Raw genomic sequence first — 19,879 nt, 5'->3', positions numbered from 1 at the left:
GTAGTGCTTTAATGGCATTGTGATATTTTATAATAAGGATGTAAATTGTTGACTATTTCCAATTTGCATGCAGTTTTCACCCAGTATTTGCACATGTTATTCTCAGAAAACTGTTCTGCACAAAAATACATGTTGGGGGCTGTTTCTATACAAAAATGGTTTCGAGAAACAGAAGTGTTTTTGTGTGCCAAAACTGTTTATTTCTTTTGACAAAACCCACATTTTTGCTGCAGAAACATATTTTTGGGAAATGTATTTTTTAAGCCGAGATAACACAATCTTTGTAGAAAACACCATTTTGCACAAAAAGTAGTGTTTCCAGAAATACCCGTGAGAGTGTGTGCATATGTGTGTGTGCAAAAAACTGTGGGTTTTCCAAAAAACACAATTGTGTATCAAAAATATGTTTTCAGGAAATAAAGTATTTGCATGATAAAAAAATAGGGGGGGTTTCGCCAGAAGTAAAAAAATTACCACACTGGAGGGTTCAACTATTCGAATCGGCAACCTTGGGCATGCTCAGTGGGGCTCTGGATGCTGTCCTCCTTCCCTGCCCCTTAGCTGTCATCCTTCATCGGGATGAAGGAGCAGTCAGGGGATGTTGGGATAGATGTCAGTTTGGCAGAGAGGGTGAGATGGAGATGCAGGAGCAGTCGGGGGATGATGGGATGGATGGCAAGGGATCACTGGGACCAGGATTAGGATGCAGCAGAAGGCAGGAGATGATGGGATAGGTCGCTGGGGGTCACTGGGGCCAGGATTGGGATGCAGGAGAAGGCAAGGGATGATGGGATAGGTCGCTGGGGGTCGCTGGAGCCAGGATCGGGAGGCAGAAGAAGGCAGGGGATGATGGGATAGGTCGCTGGAGCCAGGATTGGGATGCAGCAGCAGGCAGGGGATGATGGGATAGGTCTCTGGGGGTCGCTGGATCCAGGATCGGGAGGCAGGAGAAGGGAGAGGATGATGGGATGGGTGGCAGAGGGGGCGAGATGGAGTGAAGGAGGAGGAGGGGAATGATGGAGAAGGATGCAGGGGGCCAAGGGGGGTGACATCGGAGTGGTTTTCCACACCAGACCAATTTGAAGTGAAATCGAAGTGAGCTTGCATGCGAATTCTGTGAATTCACTTTTTTTCTGAATTCATCAAAATGAAGGGTCATTTTGGAATCACTGCGGAAGCCCCATGGAAGGAGCTCCCATGGAAAGGAATGGTGTCTGATAACACATTCACGTTATGATGTGAATGTGCATTGTTGGAAGCGCAGTGACATCGGAACTGACCTGCAAAAGCTCTAAAAATCTCTGTGTGATAAACTTCTGTGTTCCTGAGCAGATTTCCTGAGCAATAAGGAAGCTCAGTAAGGAAAAATAACAACAAACATTATTTTCATCTCTACTGCATAGAACTATCTTTGTGTCTTCAGTATTGTTGAGTTATCCATGCAGACAAAGTGTCTTCAGCCAATTTCATCTCACCTTGCCTGATTGCCTAAGTGAGCATCCCCCACTGATTGTTTAGAAGAGGGAAGCAAACCGTAAATGACATCAGGGCTTCCCTTATCCAACTGGTTACTTGCAGAGTGACCCCCAGCTCTCTCTGTGCAATTACTGAATTGCTAATAAATGAGCCTTTTACTTAGCTAATGAGGCTGCATGTGGCCAAGACTGACCCAGCACGGACTAATCTTTATCAGCTGCAGCTAGAAGGATTGGGTGGGGGTTGGGCAAGCAGAAGAAAAAGAATATCAAGTTGCCCATGCAAAGCTTCTAATGGAGGAATTTAAATGCTGGGATACAAGACAGAGACACCTTGTAGAGACAGACTCTTTCCTCCTTTTAATATTGTATTAAGTACCTACCTTTCTTTCATTTATCTTAAATATATGAATACAATGTGCTGTGTAGGCTACATTTCAGAGGAAGGAATGGCACACACATGCTTGCACACATACTTGCAGCTGGAAAGCAGAACATAATAGGAGAAGAAGTAAAGAGCAATGATATATACTTCTTGTTCTAATTATGGCAAGAGAGTATGATGTAGTGGTTTGAATGTCGGACTACAACTCTTGAGACCAGAGTTCAAATTCCCACCTAGCCATAAAGACCTAGGGGGTAACTTTGGGCAAGTCACACTCCCTCAACCTCAGAGGAAGACAATAGCAAAACTTCTCTGCACAAGTCTGGCAAGAAAACTCGCCTTAGGGTTGCCATAAATTAAAAAGGACTTGAAGGCCCACCGCAACAAGAAGAATTCTAGCTGTTGCATTTCACACACAGAGAGTGTCTGTGTAGTGGTTAGAGCTAGACTGGTACTTATGAGACCCAGGTTAAAATCTCTCATCACCATAAAGCTGCTTGGGTAGCTTTAGACCAGTTTTTGTTTCTCTCTCTCTCTCTCTCTCTTTTAGTCTAACCCTATCTCATAGGCTTATTGTTAGGATAAAGTGAGAAAGATTGGAGCCATATATTCTGCTTTGAATTCACTGGAGGAAAACCACAATATGAATGTAGCAAATATTCAGCTCCAAGCCAAACTGGGAGGCTGCCTGTGCCTTTTCCCACCAAGTCAACAGCTGAGGCTGTTTAATATTGTTTTTCAGGATTGGGGGGGGGGTGAGAATGGTGACTAATTTCCTATTGTATCTGTTTTGCCATGTTAATTGCTATGCATTTTTACTGTTATTTTTATTGTTGTGAACTTAGGGATGACATATCCTGCCTGTAGGCGGGGCAATCCTGCTTTGGGCGGTGCCGTCCCGGTCCCGGTCCGGTTTGGCGCCAAGATCGGGACGGCACCACCCGTGGCCACCTCCACCCCCGCGTGCGCCACGGGGTCCTCCAAGGCCTCGCTGAGGCCTGGGAGCGTTCTCCGCGGTCGGAGCTCCAGCCGCGGAGATGCTCCCTCCCAGGCCCCAGTGAGGCCTTGGAGGCGGCTCCACAATTGCGGGGTCCTCCAAGACCTCCGCGAGTCCCGGGAGGAGGAGGAGGCCGCTTGGCACCACGGCGATCGCCGCGATTCCAAGCGGCCCCTGTGCCCTTCCCGTCCTGGGAGCAGGCCTAGGCTTCCTCCCAAGCCGGGAGGAGGAGGAAGAGGACAAGGTTTAAAAATGTAGGACCTTTTTTTTTTTAATTTCCTAGCCAGGATTTTTTTTTTTAAAAAAAGTCCTACATTTTCAAACCTTGTCCTACATTTGTCCCCGTTTGGAGGTCCTCAATTATGGCAACCCTATGTGAACTGCTATGTATTTTTTTGCTATTTATTGCTAGTGTGATTTGCCATGTTATTTCATTGCCATTGATATTTGCTATGTATTTTCTTTACTGTTGTAAGCTGCCCTGATTCTTTGTGATTGGGTGGGATATAAATGAATCATTATTATTATTATTATATCAATAGCATAACTAATAAAAATATGTTTTAGAAAATTTGCTAGAGACATGATAAATCCAGTATTAACATAGGACGATAACTAAAAGAATTGCTTCAGTGTACTTGAACCAAATGGAAGAGCTGACCTCCTTTTTCTAAATGAGCAATGTCAGTGTGGCAGTTTTATTCATTCTACTGATTCCTATCCTTACCCATTGCGAGGTTAGAAGCTGATGGCTGTTTCAGGCAGAACTGCCATTCTGATTGTAATACCTTGGGACATTACTAGCCTATGACACTAATCCCCAGAATTATAATTCTGTAACTCACAACACCAGCATGCAGACACACATGGTATGTGCTCACAGAAGAAATCTCTTGTTACCCTGTAGATTCTGAAAAAGTAAAAATTTATATCCAAATTTGCATCCAGATACTATTCTGTTAGAACAGAATATGGAGAAACAGAAGGGGTTCCAATGGACAAAGACATTAGGCAAGACTGCATTCTATCACCTACTTGTTCAGCTTGAACTCAGAAAAATTAACAGCGAGCAGATTTGGACTCAGAAGGAGGAGGAGTGAAGATAGGAGGAAGTAACATCAACAGTCTAAGATATGCAGGTGACACCATACTACTAGCGGAAAACATCACGGAACAATTACTAAGGGAGGTCAAAGAAGAAAAGTGCAAAGGCAGGCTTGCTGCTGCACATAAAGTAAATAAAAATAATGACTATGGAGGATCTAGATAATTTCAACCTAGACAATCAAGAAATCAAAATATTTAAAGATTTCCTTTACCTTGGATCAAACATTGATCTGAATGGAGACTGCAGTCAAGAAAAAAAGAAGACTCAGAATGGGAAGGGCAGCCATGAAAGAACTAGACAAGATCCTAAAGAGTAAAGATATACAACTGAGAACTAAACTTAAAATTGTCCAAGCCGTTGTATGTACCATCACCGTGCAACAGATGTGAGAGATCGAAAATCAAGAAAGTCAATAAGAAGAGAATCTATTCATTTGAGAGGTGGTGCTGGAGAAGAGTACTGAGGATACTGTGGACAGCCAAGAAAACAAATGGGTCCTTGAACAGATCAAGCCTGAACAATTTGATCATTTGAGGCTGCCATACTTTTGACACATCATGAGAAGGCATGACTCATTAGAAAAGACAACAATGCTAGGAAAAGTAGAGGGTAGTAGAAAGAGAGGAAGACTGCACACCAGATGGCTAAATTCAATTAGGGAGGTCACGGGCCTGAATCTACAGGACCTAAGCAGAACGATTGAGGATAGGGGGTCTTGGAGATGTCTCATCTGCAGGGTTGCCATGAGTTGAGGTCTGCTCAAGAGCAGTTAACAACTATCAACAGTAGAACAGATATTTGCAGACAAAGCTCTCTGTATGATAGTAATTAGAAGGCCCTGTCCAAGTATTCTGAGATGCAAAAAGTAATGAAAACACAAGAGAGAATTATCATCTGATGCCCCCATAAAGTTCAATGGAAAAAAATAGAGTGATGGTGTGATAAAAGGCTCATCTGGAACCACTTAGCACAAACATTTCACCTTTCTCTCAAGTGTCAAACTGTAACCAATGTAATAGCTGAGTTTAAAATGCCTCACAAACAGTCCTACACTTACACACATACTATTAAATGTGATGAGTAGGAACACACGTAATTTGCTTCTCTTAAACAAGGCTGAGAAAATACTATCATAAGCAACAGTAGCAGCAAAACAATTGAGCCAGGGGTGAGGAGCTGCTTTTTTTAATGAGATATGTCTAAATCTACACAACTTGAATAGGCATAAGAATTTGATACTCAAATAGGCATGCCCATGAGGACAGAAAGGCAAGCAGAGAATCAGTCCTAAGTATCTCGACAGCTATGTGTCTCCCACTTTGTGAGAGAAGCTTTGCAACAGCAGCTTGAACAATTTTGGAAACACTGGCATACCAAACACAATAATACTTACAACCAGGGGATGAACATGCATACCTTGTACACAGAAGGATGCAGACCTAGGAGGTCTGGATACATGATGTTTTGCTGTATTACTTCACTTCTCTTTCTAACATTTCCTTATACTGCTTTGGTGGGTCACACATCTGGGCCTCATTTCTGTCTGGCAGCAACAGTTAGGCAAGCTAGATAAATACATAACCATTTTCAGAAAGAGCCGCCTTTTCCTCTCTTTGTCATCTGTTATCTTCTGGAGAAGATAATTCGGAAGGTACTTCAAAGTCCTTTGAAACAGGGCAGGATTCTGTCTCAATTAGAGAGGAGATATCACGCTCTTTCTCCAAGATGTCAACCATTCTTATTTCTGCCTAAGCATTTGGTGCCTTCTTATCAGTTCTATGTTATTGGAGCCTTCACCTCTGGACTCTCTCTTCCTATTGTTAATCATTCTCATCAAAAAGGCACAGATGTGTATTTTTAAAAGTCACCCCAGCTGATTGCTGTGGATGAATGAGGAATGAACATGTGTACAGATGTGGTTAATTTTGAAGAGCAGGAAGAGACAGCATGCTGCTGGGACCATCATTATGGAAAAGTTAGGCCAAGCAAGAAATGCAGGCAGACAGCATAAAAGCCAGACAATTGGGACAAAGTGCCACTTCCAATTACAAATAAATTAAACATAACCAGGTCTTGAAACTGTAAGTTTGATAGAGCAAAACTAAAGACTCTTATAAACAGAAGAGAGAGAAAGAGAGAAGATACTAATACACAAGGAAATGCATGAGTGTTGTTTAAAAGCACCAGTATCCAGTAAGAAGTTAAAAAAATAAATTTCAGATGAAATTGCTACACTTTGAGTGTTGGACTCTCAGCTGCTGCCACACTGCAGAATTAATGCAGTTTAATGTCTCCAGGACCAGATGAACTACATCCAAGGGTATTAAAAGAACTGGCAAATGTAATATCGGAGCCATTAGCAATAATCTTTGAGAACTCCTGGAAAACAGGAGAAATCCCAGCAGACTGGAGGAGGGCAAACGTTGTCCCCATCTTCAAAAAGGGGAAAAAAGAGGATCCCAACAATTATCGTCCAGTTAGCCTGACATCAATACCAGGAAAGATTCTGGAGCAGATCATTAAACAGAGAGTCTGTGAACATCTAGAAAGCAATGCCATAATCACAAAAAGTCAACACGGGTTTCAGAGAAAGAAGTCATGCCAGACAAACCATATCTCTTTCTTTGATAAAATTACCAGCTTGGTAGATGAAGGGAATGCTGTGGATATAGTATATCTTGATTTCAGTAAGGCCTTTGACAGAGTTCCCCATGACATTCTTGCAAACAAGCTTGTAAAATGTGGGCTAGACAAGGCAACTGCTACATGGATTTGTAACTGGTTGACCGACCGAACACAAAGGGTGCTCAACAATGACTCCTTTTCATCCTGGAGAGAAGTGACCAGTGGGGTCCCACAAGGCTCTGTCCTCGGGCCAGTTCTATTCAACATCTTTATCAATGACTTGGAGGACAAAATTGGGGGAATACTTATCAAATGTGCAGATGACACCAAATTAGGAGAAGTAGCTAATACTCCAGAGGACAGGATCAAGATTCAGAATGACCTGAACAGACTGGAAAACTGGGCCAAAGCTAACAAAATGAAATTCAACACGGAGAAATGTAAGGTACTGCACTTAGGGCGGAAAAATGAAAAGCACAGATATAGGATGGGGGACACCTGGCTGAATGAAACTACATGTGAAAGGGATCTAGGAGTCCAAGTAGACCACAAGTTGAACATGAGTCAACAGTGTGATGTGGCAGCTAACAAGGCCAATGCGATTTTAGGCTGCATCAATAGAAGTATAGTGTCTAGATCCAGGTAAGTAATAGTGCCACTCTATTCTGCTTTGGTCAGGCCCCACCTGGAATATTGTGTCCAGTTCTGGGCACCACAATTAAAAAAGGACATTGAGAAACTGGAGCGTGTCCAAAGGAGAGCGACTAAAATGGTGAAAGGTCTGGAAACCATGCCCTATGAGGAACAACTCAGGGAGCTGGGGATGTTTAGCCTGGAGAAGAGAAGGTTTAGAGGTGATATGATAGCCCTGTTTAAATATTTGAAGGGATGTCATATTGAGGAGGGAGCAAGCTTGTTTTCTGCTGCTCCAGAGACTAGGACCCGGAGCAATGGATGCAAGCTGCAGGAAAAGAGATTCCACCTCAACATTAGGAGGAACTTCCTGACAGTAAGGGCTGTTCGACGGTGGAACAAACTCCCTCGAAGTGTAGTGGAGTCTCCTTCCTTAGAGGTCTTCAAACAGAGGCTGGATGGCCATCTGTCGGGGATGCTTTGATTGTGATTTCCTGCGTTGTAGTGGGTTGGACTGGATGGCCCTTGTGGTCTCTTCCAACTCTACGATTCTATGATTCTATGATTCTATGAATGCAAAAGAAGATCTTCTCTGAAGATGCTAGCCACAGATGCTGGTGAAACATCAGGAATAAACTCTCCTAGAACATGGCCACATAGCTGAAAAAACCCACAACAAACTATGGATGCTGCCCATGAAAGCCTTCGACTTCATATAAATGTAATAAATATTTCCCCTTCTAATGTAAATGCAATTGGAATCAAACTTTAGCTTATTAATGATTAATTAGAGACATTAACCATTTTCTACTAGGATTCCATCTGTGCATCTGTGAGACTCTTGAACAGGTCTTTGTAAGAGACAATGCAGCAGAATTTCATTGCGTTTCATGTATGCAGAGGGATATCAGGGCTAACCAGCCTAGAGGAGTCAATCAAACAACAGCTGAATAAAAGGAAGTATATTAATCATAAAGGTGTAGGACAAATAGAAACAACTTTAATCTGGTTTTTCAGCTGTCTAATTTCTCGACACTATTCTCTTGCAAACCAATAGGGTAAATTTTAATTAGTCCATTACAGTATAGGCAGAACATGGAAAGGCTTCAGGGTAGAGACATAATAACAATATCCGCTTCTCATTACCCAGGCATTTCACTTGTACAAACCAAGAAACAAATACTGGTGTGATATGATAGGTTGGCGGGCGCTTTTTTTTAAAAAAAAAACACTTTATGTAGCTGTCACTGCTGCTGATTTATGGTGCTTATGTAATTTAATGAGAAAAATAAATCAGTGCTGAATAGGGAAGTGTTAGAAGGTACCAGTCTGATTCTCCTTCACTTGTAAAATCCAGCACGGTTCCTGAAAATGGAAAGGGAGATCAGAGCTGTCAATTAATCCTATTTCTAAAAGGGACTACCATCTTATTCGCCTTGCATGCCTTTTTTTTTTGGAAGGGGGGTACATGAGTGTCAAGTAATGAAAACAAGACCTGTTCTGTTGCAATGAGCGTTTTTTTCTTTTTCTCCCATTTGACAATCTTTTTTGTCCAACCTACAAAGAAGCAATATAAAACCTCCTTCATTCCAATATTTCCCCTGCAAGGGTGAAACAAATACCTGAAGTGGTATAGTGGTAAATTTTCATCCTATCACAACATTTCCCATAATGCACAACAGTCTAAAAATTCAGGCAGCTTTGTCGAATCCAGAGCTTGAGGCACTGTCCATGTTGACTAGGGGATTCTTGGAACTGTAGTTCAGAAAGGTAACCAAGCAGTGGTTGCTCTGTCTCTGTGCATATATATATGCATGTGTGCAAATATTCACCTTCATAAAGCATCAGTACATAGCATAAGACAGTGGCGTTGTTAGGAGGTTCAAATTTGGCTAGAGAAATCTGAGACTTCGTGTGAAAGAGGACCCATCACATCCCCAAACAGCATAACAACACAAGCTAGGAAAGACACCCCAGGATTGTCTTTCCTCAGTACCAAAGAGAAACACACACTCTCATAGTCAGCAAGCCAGTTTATTTTAACCTCCACTGGATGCTGGTCTTTTGTAAAATTAATGGGTCTTAACTGCTCAGTTAAAATTAAACCACAGCAAAATGTTTTGCTTTATCCCCAGACTAGCTTGCAAAAATATTTTGTTCCTGGCAAGTCCATTTTCTTGCAGCTGCAGTGAGAATTACAAGACTTAGGAGAACTGACCTGGGAGAGTCAAGAGGGTGGCGGTTGATATCATAATGCTTGCTCATCAAAAAGTATTGGTGTTTCAGTGCTATGTGCTTGGCTCCTCTAATCCACTACCCTCAGCTGATATTTTAAGGTTTGTTATGGGCAGCACTGAGGTCATCTTCATATGTCTTCCTGTGTACAGTATATTCATTTAATTCATCTCTTTTCTTATTCTCCCTTTAGCAATGTGGGTTTGCAGTTATACAGTACATATGTTACCGCTAGTGTAGGTCTAATGGTAATCTTCTCTCTCTCTCTCTCTTTCTTTTTTTTACTATTCTCCAACATACACAAAAATTGAAATGGGCACAAACAGGATTATGGTGGTGGGAAGCTACAGTGTGGTTATAAAGCATTAATGGGACTGCCAAAAATGCCACAAAGTCACACGGAAGCCAGAGAACTCTGAATGCATTTGCATGTTGTTGGTAAATGCAGACATGGCAGGTGCTTGATCTCAGACTTCTTCTCCCACACTATACAAACTTTTCTGGGTTTTCTCACATGGTACACCATTTAGATCAGGAATGGGCAACTGCAGTGAGGCTGGGTGCTACATCTGAGCTTGTGGACTGCCTTAGGGGCAAACTGTTATTTTTTTTAATTATTACATTTCAAAATTTAATAAATTAATTCAAATAAATTAAATAGTTTTAATTGATTCATTCTAATTCATTAATTTCACTACAATCTTTGAAAAAGAAAATATGTTATGCATTACACAAGACCTTGATTTTCCATGATTATTTTCTATGGACCCCTATGACTGCCAGTTGCTTGGCAGGCAACTTACAAGCATAACAGTTGCCCATTTAGCCTTAGAACTAGGGGAAGTGAGTTGGCAAGATTCACAAATGCAAGCTCAGTCTAAGAATTACCCTCTTGACTTCAAGAAATTGTTAGATGTTGAGCTCAAATACTGGCAATAGAGCAGTCTTGCAAATAGTCATTCATTGACCATCTGTGGTGGCTAAAAATTGCCTCCAGACAGCCACTTAAACTTTGCACAATTACATCTCACTTTCCCCACTGTGAGGCTGTAAATTGTATAGTAATAAAGATACATGTGAACAGGTGGGCTGGCAAAAATATTTGTAAACTGCCAGTTTTGGTAGCTGGACTGATCTGCAAGTCCACTGTTTTGTCCATTCCATAATTCTTCCTAAGTGTAAAGACTCCTACGCTAAGTACAGGTCAAAGATTTTTGATAAACATATGTATATATTTCCTTCAGGGCCAGCCTGACCATTCCCCCCAGGTGGCAGATGCCACAAGACAGCAGCAAAATGTTAAAGGATAGAGTTGTATAACACACAGCCTGCCTTGCATCCCCTAATCTAGCCTGCTCCTTTCAGGTGCAGGGAAGATGTTGTCCCATTACCATTACCATTGCTGAAGCAAAAGATGCCACTCAAGTCAGTATTTAACCTGGAATTGGGGATGGTCATAGTACTGCCCCACCCCCACCCCCAGTCAGGCACGGGTTTTGAAAGAGTTATTTTTCTGACCACAATTCTCACAATTGCTCACTAGGATTCTTTGTCATCCAAACATTCTACTGCAAAACTTGTAAACCCATGTTCTGCAGGAAAAATAAACTCTGCCTTTTTCACACAGTACCTAATTAATTATGGCCATTGGCTTACATGGACTATGATTCTAGATCAGTTACTTAGGCGCGGTACATACTGTCAACAAGCAGCATACCAGCGCCGATTTTAGGGTTAGGGACCGCACAGCAACTGCATGGTCCCTAAGCATAATATGCCACGGTGGCATAACAATGGCGATGCCCTGTGTACACGGGCACCACAATTGTTACATAACTGACGCACAGTGTCCGTGCATCACCGCACATCGCTTACATAACGAGTGCACCATTACGTCTGCCCTGTAATGAAAAAAGAACCCACTTTTCCCGGGTTCTTTTTCCTTTAGAGGGAAGCCACATGGTTTGGCGGCTGTGGCTTCCCTTCGGAGGAAAAAAAAACCACCGGCAGACTGCCATTTTCAGGTGGTCTGTCCCAGGCCTTAGTTTCATAACTTACCTTAGTTACATCTCTCAGTAAAATCCTAGCCCAATTCTGGATTTACCAGGAAGCAACTGCAGTGAGCAACAGGGCTCTGCTGTCCTGTTGATCAGGACATGACAGACCTATGTTTCCATTCCCCTCCCACAAGCAATTTTTAGTGCAAAAGCCAAAAACAACAGCTATTGAAACAGCCAGAAGCTACCGTAATTCTTCATCATACCAGAGACTGTGGACAGAAGGGGGTTGGACATGCCAAACTGCTAAAGCCTGCTATATTCAACACCTTCTTTGCTCAGGCTTCTCACAAAAGGAAAAGAGTGCACAACCTGAGGAAAATGGAGCAGAGGACACAATAGGGGAAATCCAGCACAGAATTAGTAAAGAGGTGGTACAGGAATATCTGGTTAATCTAAATGAATTTAAGTCTCCAAGACCAGATCAACTACATCCCTCTCTCTGGCTTTGCTTCGCGAACGAAGATTCAGGAAGGACTCATCTGCGCTTTGTACAAGTGCATTGGTGACTAAAAAGGCCAATCCGGGACAAACAGGTCCGGTTGCAGAAAGCACAGTGGAAAGTCTCCTTGGGTGATGTTTCCGGGTTGTGGTTCTTTCTGCGTTGTCATTTCTCTTCGAGACTCGTTCGCCGTGAGCTTTCGAAAAAGGCTGCAGCATTGTGGATAGTGCATCTCCCTGCCTCCCAATGCGAGGCCAGGGTGGACTATTGTTGGTGATTGATTTGGCCAAGCCTGAGATGTTGTTTCAGGGAGTCCTTGTATCTCTTCTTTGGGGCGCCCCCAACTACATCCAAGGGTGTTAAAATAACATGCAGATCTCAGTGCCAATGGCAATAATCTTTGAGAACTCCAGGAGAACAGGAGAAGTCCCAGAAGATTGGAGGAGGGCAAACATTGTCCCCATCTTCAAAAAGGGGGAAAGGGAGGATCCCAACAATTATCACCCAGTTAGTCTGACATCAATACCAGGAAAGATTCTAGAGCGGATCAAAATGAACTTCAACAGGGAGAAATATATGGTACTGCACTTAGGTAGAAAAATTGAAATGCACAGATATAGGATGGGGGACACCTGGCTTGACAAGACTATGTGTGAAAGGGATCCAGGAGTCCTAGTAGACCACAAGTTGAACATGAGTCAACAGTGTGATCCAGCAGCTAAAAAGGCCAATGCGATTCTAGGCTGCATCAATAGACGTATAGTGTCTAGATCAAGGGAAGTAATAGTGCCACTCTATTCTGCTTTGGTCAGGCATCACCTGGAATACTGTGTCCAGTTCTGGGCATCACAGTTCAAAAAGGATATTGACAAGCTGGAGTGTGTCCAAAGGAGGGTGACCAAAATGGTGAAGGGTCTGGAAACCATACCCTATGAGGAGAGACTTAGGGAACTGAGTATTTTTAGCCTGGAGATGAGAAGGTTAAGAGATGATATGATACTCCTTTTTAAATATTTGATGGGGTGTCATATTGAGGATGGAGGAAGCTTGTTTTCTGCTGCTCCAGAGAATAGGTCTGGAATAATGGATACAAGCTACAGGAAAAGAAAATCCACCTAAACATTAGGAGGAACTCTCCTTCTTTGGAGGTTTTTAAACAGAGACTGGGTGGCCATTTGTCAGGGGTATTTTGATTGTGAGTTCCTGCATGGCAGGGGGTTGGACTGGATGGCCCTTGTGGTCTCTTCCAACTCTATGATTCTATAATCCCATATGACAGGAAAGCAGATCACTGTCACTCACAGCAGCTGCAACCCAGTAAATACAGATTGTGAGACTCTAGATTACACATTGATATCTGCTTTCATGAATTCTAGCCCATTATTTTAAAGGCAAAATAAGGAAATAAATGGAACAGAGATCATTCAGTGGCACTTTGCAAGATATCTTTCCATGGGGTGACTTTTGACAGGCAGTGAAGGTACATCTTTGACAAACCAGCTTGTATGGATGGGGTATAGTTCACCTAGCTGCTATACTGTAATGCCAAGATTGCCTATAAACTAAGAATGGATGAGAATTTTATTCACTGGTTTTGTCATTTACCAGATCTGGTAAAGAAGGAAGCACCAGTCAGCTTGGTGTATGTTAGTTTCTTTCACAAGAAAAAGTCCTCCATTTTGAAGTGGCAAGCCGCAAGTCACTATGTGGTGAGACAATGCTGCGGTGAATCAAAACTTCGGCATGTCTAGCCCTTCTTCCTAGCTACAATTTTTCAAGGCACGTGGTTTTAATATAAAATTCCACCTCAGGAATGTTCATCCATCAGAAAATGACAAAGGCTTTAGTGTTCCTGGGAACCCTTATTTACAATGGACTTACTTCAATGGCTTCTTATCAGCCTCAGCTCCCACGTCACCCAATATTTCAGACAGGGTGGCTGAAAAGACCTTTTGATCACACCACCATGCACATGTACAAAGTTACTACAAGGCAGAGCACAGTCAGGCCTCACTAATCCATACTTGGTAAAGTCCAGATGGAACAGCTTCCAAAGCAGCAAAAAGGCCTAAAGCATACAAATCTTGTGCATCATTTCTTTTTATTCAAGCAATGTTTTGCAAAAGGTTTGGGAGGGGTGGGAAGCTTTTAAAGTATATTCTTAGCTTTGGGATACAAACAGAATTTGCTGAAGATTCACAAGCAAATAGGAATGGGGACTTCCTGTCCAGTCAGGATAGGATCATACGGGGGGGGGGGGGGGGGGGAGACCTGATTACATTTCAAAGCCTTAACAGTTCTCAGATTACAGAATTAAGTTGAAACCCTGCTTCCTCAAAGATGTATGCTGTATTTGATGTGATTCTTCAACAGTAGGTACTTGCCGGAAATTAAAATTGCTGACACTTCAGACTTGCACTTATCCATATTTTCTTTGGACAAGGTGCCAAGCTAAACAGCATGCTTTTCAGAGGTCTTCACTTTCCATCCCATTCAAGAAAAGCATAATAAAGAATGAGCCTCTCTAAGTCAAGATAAAATTGCTTAGATCTCTCCAAACATAACTGATGTCAGATATTTGGAATCTAACATAAATGAATGCAAACTCACTGAAGGAAAGTTCCTACCCACTTTCTTTCTTTCTTTCTTTCTTTATTTATTTATTTATTTATTTATTTATTTATTTATTTTCAAGCATTTATATCCTGCCTTTCTCGCACAATGGGATTCAATCTTTCCCAAAGACTGGAAACATTACATTGGGTTGGACGACATGACCCATCCTGTTCTGTCTATGAGTCTATTAATCATGCTGGGGATTTTGAGGATCTAGTCCACAAAGGAACTCTTCCAGCCTCTGCCCGAATGCCTCTTCTCAGGGATCTGGGGAGAGCAAGAGGAAAATTAGTGTGAAAGAATTAACATGTTAAGTTAATCATAAATGTGCTAAAAATATAATTAAATCATGTTTTAATTGCAGATTTGCAGGGTAGCTAAAGTTGAATAGATCTTAATAAACCCACCACCCAAAATGAATAAATTATACCTCAGTTAATATGTACCTCAACCTTGGCAAAACTTTACAAAATCTTTTGTTTTGTAAACCGTAATTTTAGCAACTCAGAAGGTTTTGGCAAATGTGTCTCTGAGACAAAAAATGTTTTGAAATGTATAGGCGAAAGTTGCCTGAAAATAGCTTAATTTTGGATAACCATTTGTGCTGAGTATATAATGCATTTGTGTCCTCATTCCCTGTCATATCCAGGGGTCTCATTTATTTATATTCTCTCTCTCTCTCTCTCTCTCTCTCTCTCTCTCTCTGGCTTTTCTTTGTGAACGAAGATTCAGGAAGGACTCATCCTGCGCTTTCTACAAGCGTGTTGATGACTAAAAAGGCCAATCTGAGATGAACAAGTCCAATTGCAGAAAGCACAGCAGAAAGTCTCCTTGGGTGATGTTTCCAAGTTGTGGTTCTTTCTGCATTGTTGTTTCTCTTCGAGAAGAATTTGATGTGAGTTTTTGAAAAAGGCTGCAGCGTCGTAGATAGTGCAAGGCCAGGGGTTGGTGATCGATTTGGCCAAGCCTGAGATGTTGTTTCAGGGAGTCCTTGTATCTCTTCTTTGGGGCGTGGTGAGTTCACCATAGAGTATTATTTTGGGGAGGTGATGGTCCTTCATCCTAGAAACGTGTCCTGCCTAACACAGCTGCATCCTCAATAGCATGGCCTCAGTGCTGGTGAACCCTGCTTGCTCAAGGACAGCAACATTCGTCAGTCCAGTGTATATTTAGAATTGTATGTAAGCAGCGCTGATGAAAGCGTTTGAGGAGTCGTAGGTGTTGGCGATAGGTGATCCAAATTTCAGACCCATAAAAGAGAATAGGCAGTACAACGGCTCGATACACACTGTCTATGGCAATCATCCTAGGAGAAGGAAAACTCTAATCCCAAACCCGGGCAGATGGTGCTCATTTAACCCCGTAAGGTCAACCATCTAAGTGAAGGAAACTCTAAACAAACCTACGACCCAAGGACCTCGCCACCACCGTCCAAGCTTGCTAGGCCACAGCAGACAAACCTTTGGTTTAAAGGGTGAGGCCAATTCTGTGCACACTGTGCTCCACCAGAAAAATCCATTGCACAGGCTCGATTTATATTACTATGGTGAGGAACAGAGAGCCAGCATATCATAATGATTTGAGTGTTGGACTACAACTCTGGAGACTAGGGTTCAATTCTTGCTCAACCATGAAACCCACTGGGTGACCTTGGGCAAGTCATACACTCTCAGCCTCAGGAAAAGGCAATTGCAAACCTCCTTTGAACAAATCTTGCCAAGAAACCCCATGATAGGGTTGCCTTAGGATTGCCATAAGTCAGAGAAAACTTGAAGGCACACACACATACACATGATGAGGAATACAAAGGGGTAAAATTGCCTTAGGAATGGTATTTGGACCAAATGTGGCTGCTCATGGAAAACCAGAACCTTATTTAAGAACCTCCTCCTGAGATGACAGAGGTGGTCCGTTGACTCTTGAGGTATCACTTGTGGGCGAAAGCTTGCCCTCTTGACACAGCTCTCTGTGTGTACGTGCCATCAAGTCACCTGTCAACTTACTTACGTGGTTAAAGTCGCCTATCAACTTATGGTGACCCTTGAATTTCATTGGGGTTTCTTAGATTTCAGAGGTGGTTTTGCCAGTTTCTTGCTCTGAAATATAGCCTACAGCTAAAGGATGGAGCAATTTAAAGCAGGAATCATCTCTGGAGAAGAACCATTTGATGGTGACACAACTTTTTAAAAAGAAACAGAGCAAAGGAGACACTTTCCTTTTAATGGACCAGCTGTTCTAAATAAAAAAGGCAGGAAAAAACAGGAAATACACATTTCTAGTTTTATGGATCTCTTTTCAGGTTTACATGTTCAGATCAAAGAGGAAATAGATGTTGCATTGTCAAGGTGATGCATAGATATCACTTTTGTACCTTCTGATGTTTGGCCAGGATATGAGGGAAAGACCATGGCTGAATGGCTGATGATTCACCTTCAGACATTTAATGTCAAAATAAGTTAAGTATGCGAGGGAGGTATTTGCAAACCCCATGCTGTTCCTCACAGTTTTCTGCCATTCTATCCATGGAGAGTAATTTTCTGAATGGGAGAACCTGTATCCATGGAGTTTGTTCATACAGTCTAAAACACTTAGACTTTTACATACAAAAGAGGTATTTCATTTGTACTTCATTATTTTCCAGTTGTTTCACTGGGAGGTAATGTATTACAAGTAATGTCATTACCTGGAACCAGTTATTTTTTTAGTATGACAAGGATTTAACTGCCAGAATCCTGAATCACCTTTTACTTAATGTGGCTTTATGTATACTTAGCTAAGTAGTAGAGGCTCTAAGAAACCCTGTTAGTGAATTGTACAGATGCATATTGAGATAGTGGCAAATGTACCCTATGGACCACTGTGCACCGGTATGCAATGCACATTGGGTATTTTGTAAGCTCTGCTACATAGTAATCTAACAGCAGCCCTCTACTGGATATGGACATCACAAAACTGCCCATTTCTAATTCCTGCATATGTAAATCCTCTTATGTGGATGTAAGACTCCAACAAGATCCTGGCCAGATATGGCCCACCGGATGTTTCTGAATGGCATCTCCCATAATCCCCTAGCAATTGCCTATGCTGGCTAGGGCTGATGGAATTTGCAGGCCAAGAAAAGAAGACCTGTTGTCCACCCTGTTGTAAACAACAGGATTTTGTGCAATAAATACTTTTATCGAGAACGTTGAGGGAAAATTGTAAACATTTTTCATATTCCTGTTTTACAGCTGGGAAACTGGTGCTAAAAAATAGCACTTGCTGAAAAGGCTAACATTTTGAGTTTAAGGCCGAGGTAAATTTGGATTCCCATCCTTCAGAGCTTATACCAAGTGTTAAAATTAAGTGGGCTATACCAGGATTCAGATATCAGAGGACTGTTTTGAAGCAGACAGATTACCAGACTTAGATTTTGAGGGAACTACACCCGTCCCCATTTCAATAAGCACTAGAACCAGCAATGTAATCTGTAGGCCTATTTTAGGATTGTGAGATGAGGAAATACAGTGTGCAATTTAAGCACCAACAATGAAGCTGACAGCAGCATTCAAAATGCACCCCTCAGGACATGCAAGTAGCCTCATGCTGGCTGAGGGTTATGTAAGTAGAGATCACCAGACAGTGGGGCAGGGGAAGAGCTTTTGGTAAAACAGGTAGACCAAACAGGAAAAAAAAATCAAAATTTATTTGGAGGAAGAAAAATAGTTTGCATCATTCTCACAGAAACCTTCTATTTTAAAGTATGGGTTATACTTTGAAAACAAAAATTTCATAAGGCACACTGGACTGTAAATTGTAGGGGTTATCTCCTATTTGAACTTGCAAAGCTACTAGTAAAAACTCTAAAAAGAACATCCCTTCTAAATCTAGAAGGGGAGAGAGGTGTGAAGTGTAGAGTATATGGAAATCCACATTGGTCCCAAACACACTGCAGAAATAATCCAGTTTGAGACCCCCTTAACTGCATTGGTTCAGTGCTAGGGAAATGTAGTTTATAGTGGCACCAGAGCTCCCTGACAGAGAAGGCTAAGTGTCTCAAAACTAATTTCCAGAATACCCTAGCAGTGAGCCAGTGCAGTTAAAGCAGTCTCAAACTGGATTATTTCTGCAGTGTGTTTTGGACCATTGTTATCAAATTGCTTCATTTCTGTTTTATGCATTTTCTTTTATTTTTAAAAACAAAACAGTTGCAAGAGACATTTAAAAACAATGTTTTTAAAAATTTTAGGAAACAGGTTACCAGTTTATGTGATCTACCACACCAAGTCTTGATTTTTGTGCTCTCATGAGTCAATCACGATAGGGAAAGATTCCATTCCCATTCTAGCAATCACTGTTCTCGTTTTCAACTTTTGATTTAAAATATTGTCTGCTCTGAATCCAACTGCTAGTCTCAAATACTGAAGACCCTTCGAGCCCAAGTTGCTAAATGGTAAATTGCTTATATAAATCCCACTGATTCAGTGAATGTATTGTAATTAGGATTAGTAATTTGCATGAGTCCTCCAATTTTTATTCTCATTTTACAAAGGAATAAAAAATTATGGGGAGAGAGGTGGAATTAGACCTTATATTCAAATCAATGTCTGTACAAGCCAGAACACTGTATACAGGAATTTGGGGAAGGGGGGATATTAACTTCTAACCATTATGCATTTATAGGGTACCAAATGCAACCAAGTTAATGTATATAACATTGGGGTGCAATGGGAAACTGATTTCCCAGGCTGTGGCATTGCAGATGGCAACATATTATGTTCATATGAACCCATTAACATCCCCACTACAATCTGAAGCTTTTAGCAGATATTGTTCCTAAATTTCATACATTCCAAAATGTAGCTCTATGTCAAGATTTTTTTTAACTAAAAGTCAGAAGACAGACTGTCGCTCATTTTATCAAAGGCTCTGAATAACTATCTTCCCTATGCTGGTACCTCTGCCTAATGTGGTCAGCAGAAAAATACTTAATTTGGTCACAAGTCTGGAAAAATATCTTAGTGCTATCTTTCAGAAAACCTTTATTGTCATACTATCATATCTCTCATTAGGTAAAATAGTATGTGCATTCTTGGTTAGGCTCCCAAATAAAAACCATGTTCTCAGATGGCTGTTTTCTGTATTCCATACATCTCTGGTTTCCCCAGCAGACCAATAGCAGAGGCGGCTAGTGTTTCAAAGAAGTGTTATCTTCTACAGCTACTTCCCTGATCCCAGATCTTGGAAAGTTTTTTTTTTTTGGGGGGGGGGGGGACTACAGCTCCTAGAATGCCCCCAGACACCATGACCATTGGATAATCTGGGTG

This window comes from Sceloporus occidentalis, unplaced genomic scaffold (genome assembly GCF_023333645.1).
Source record: "Sceloporus occidentalis isolate IW3139 unplaced genomic scaffold, rSceOcc1.0.p SCAF_6, whole genome shotgun sequence".
Lineage (NCBI taxonomy): Eukaryota > Metazoa > Chordata > Lepidosauria > Squamata > Phrynosomatidae > Sceloporus > Sceloporus occidentalis.
Note: the sequence above shows the minus strand (reverse complement) of the source record.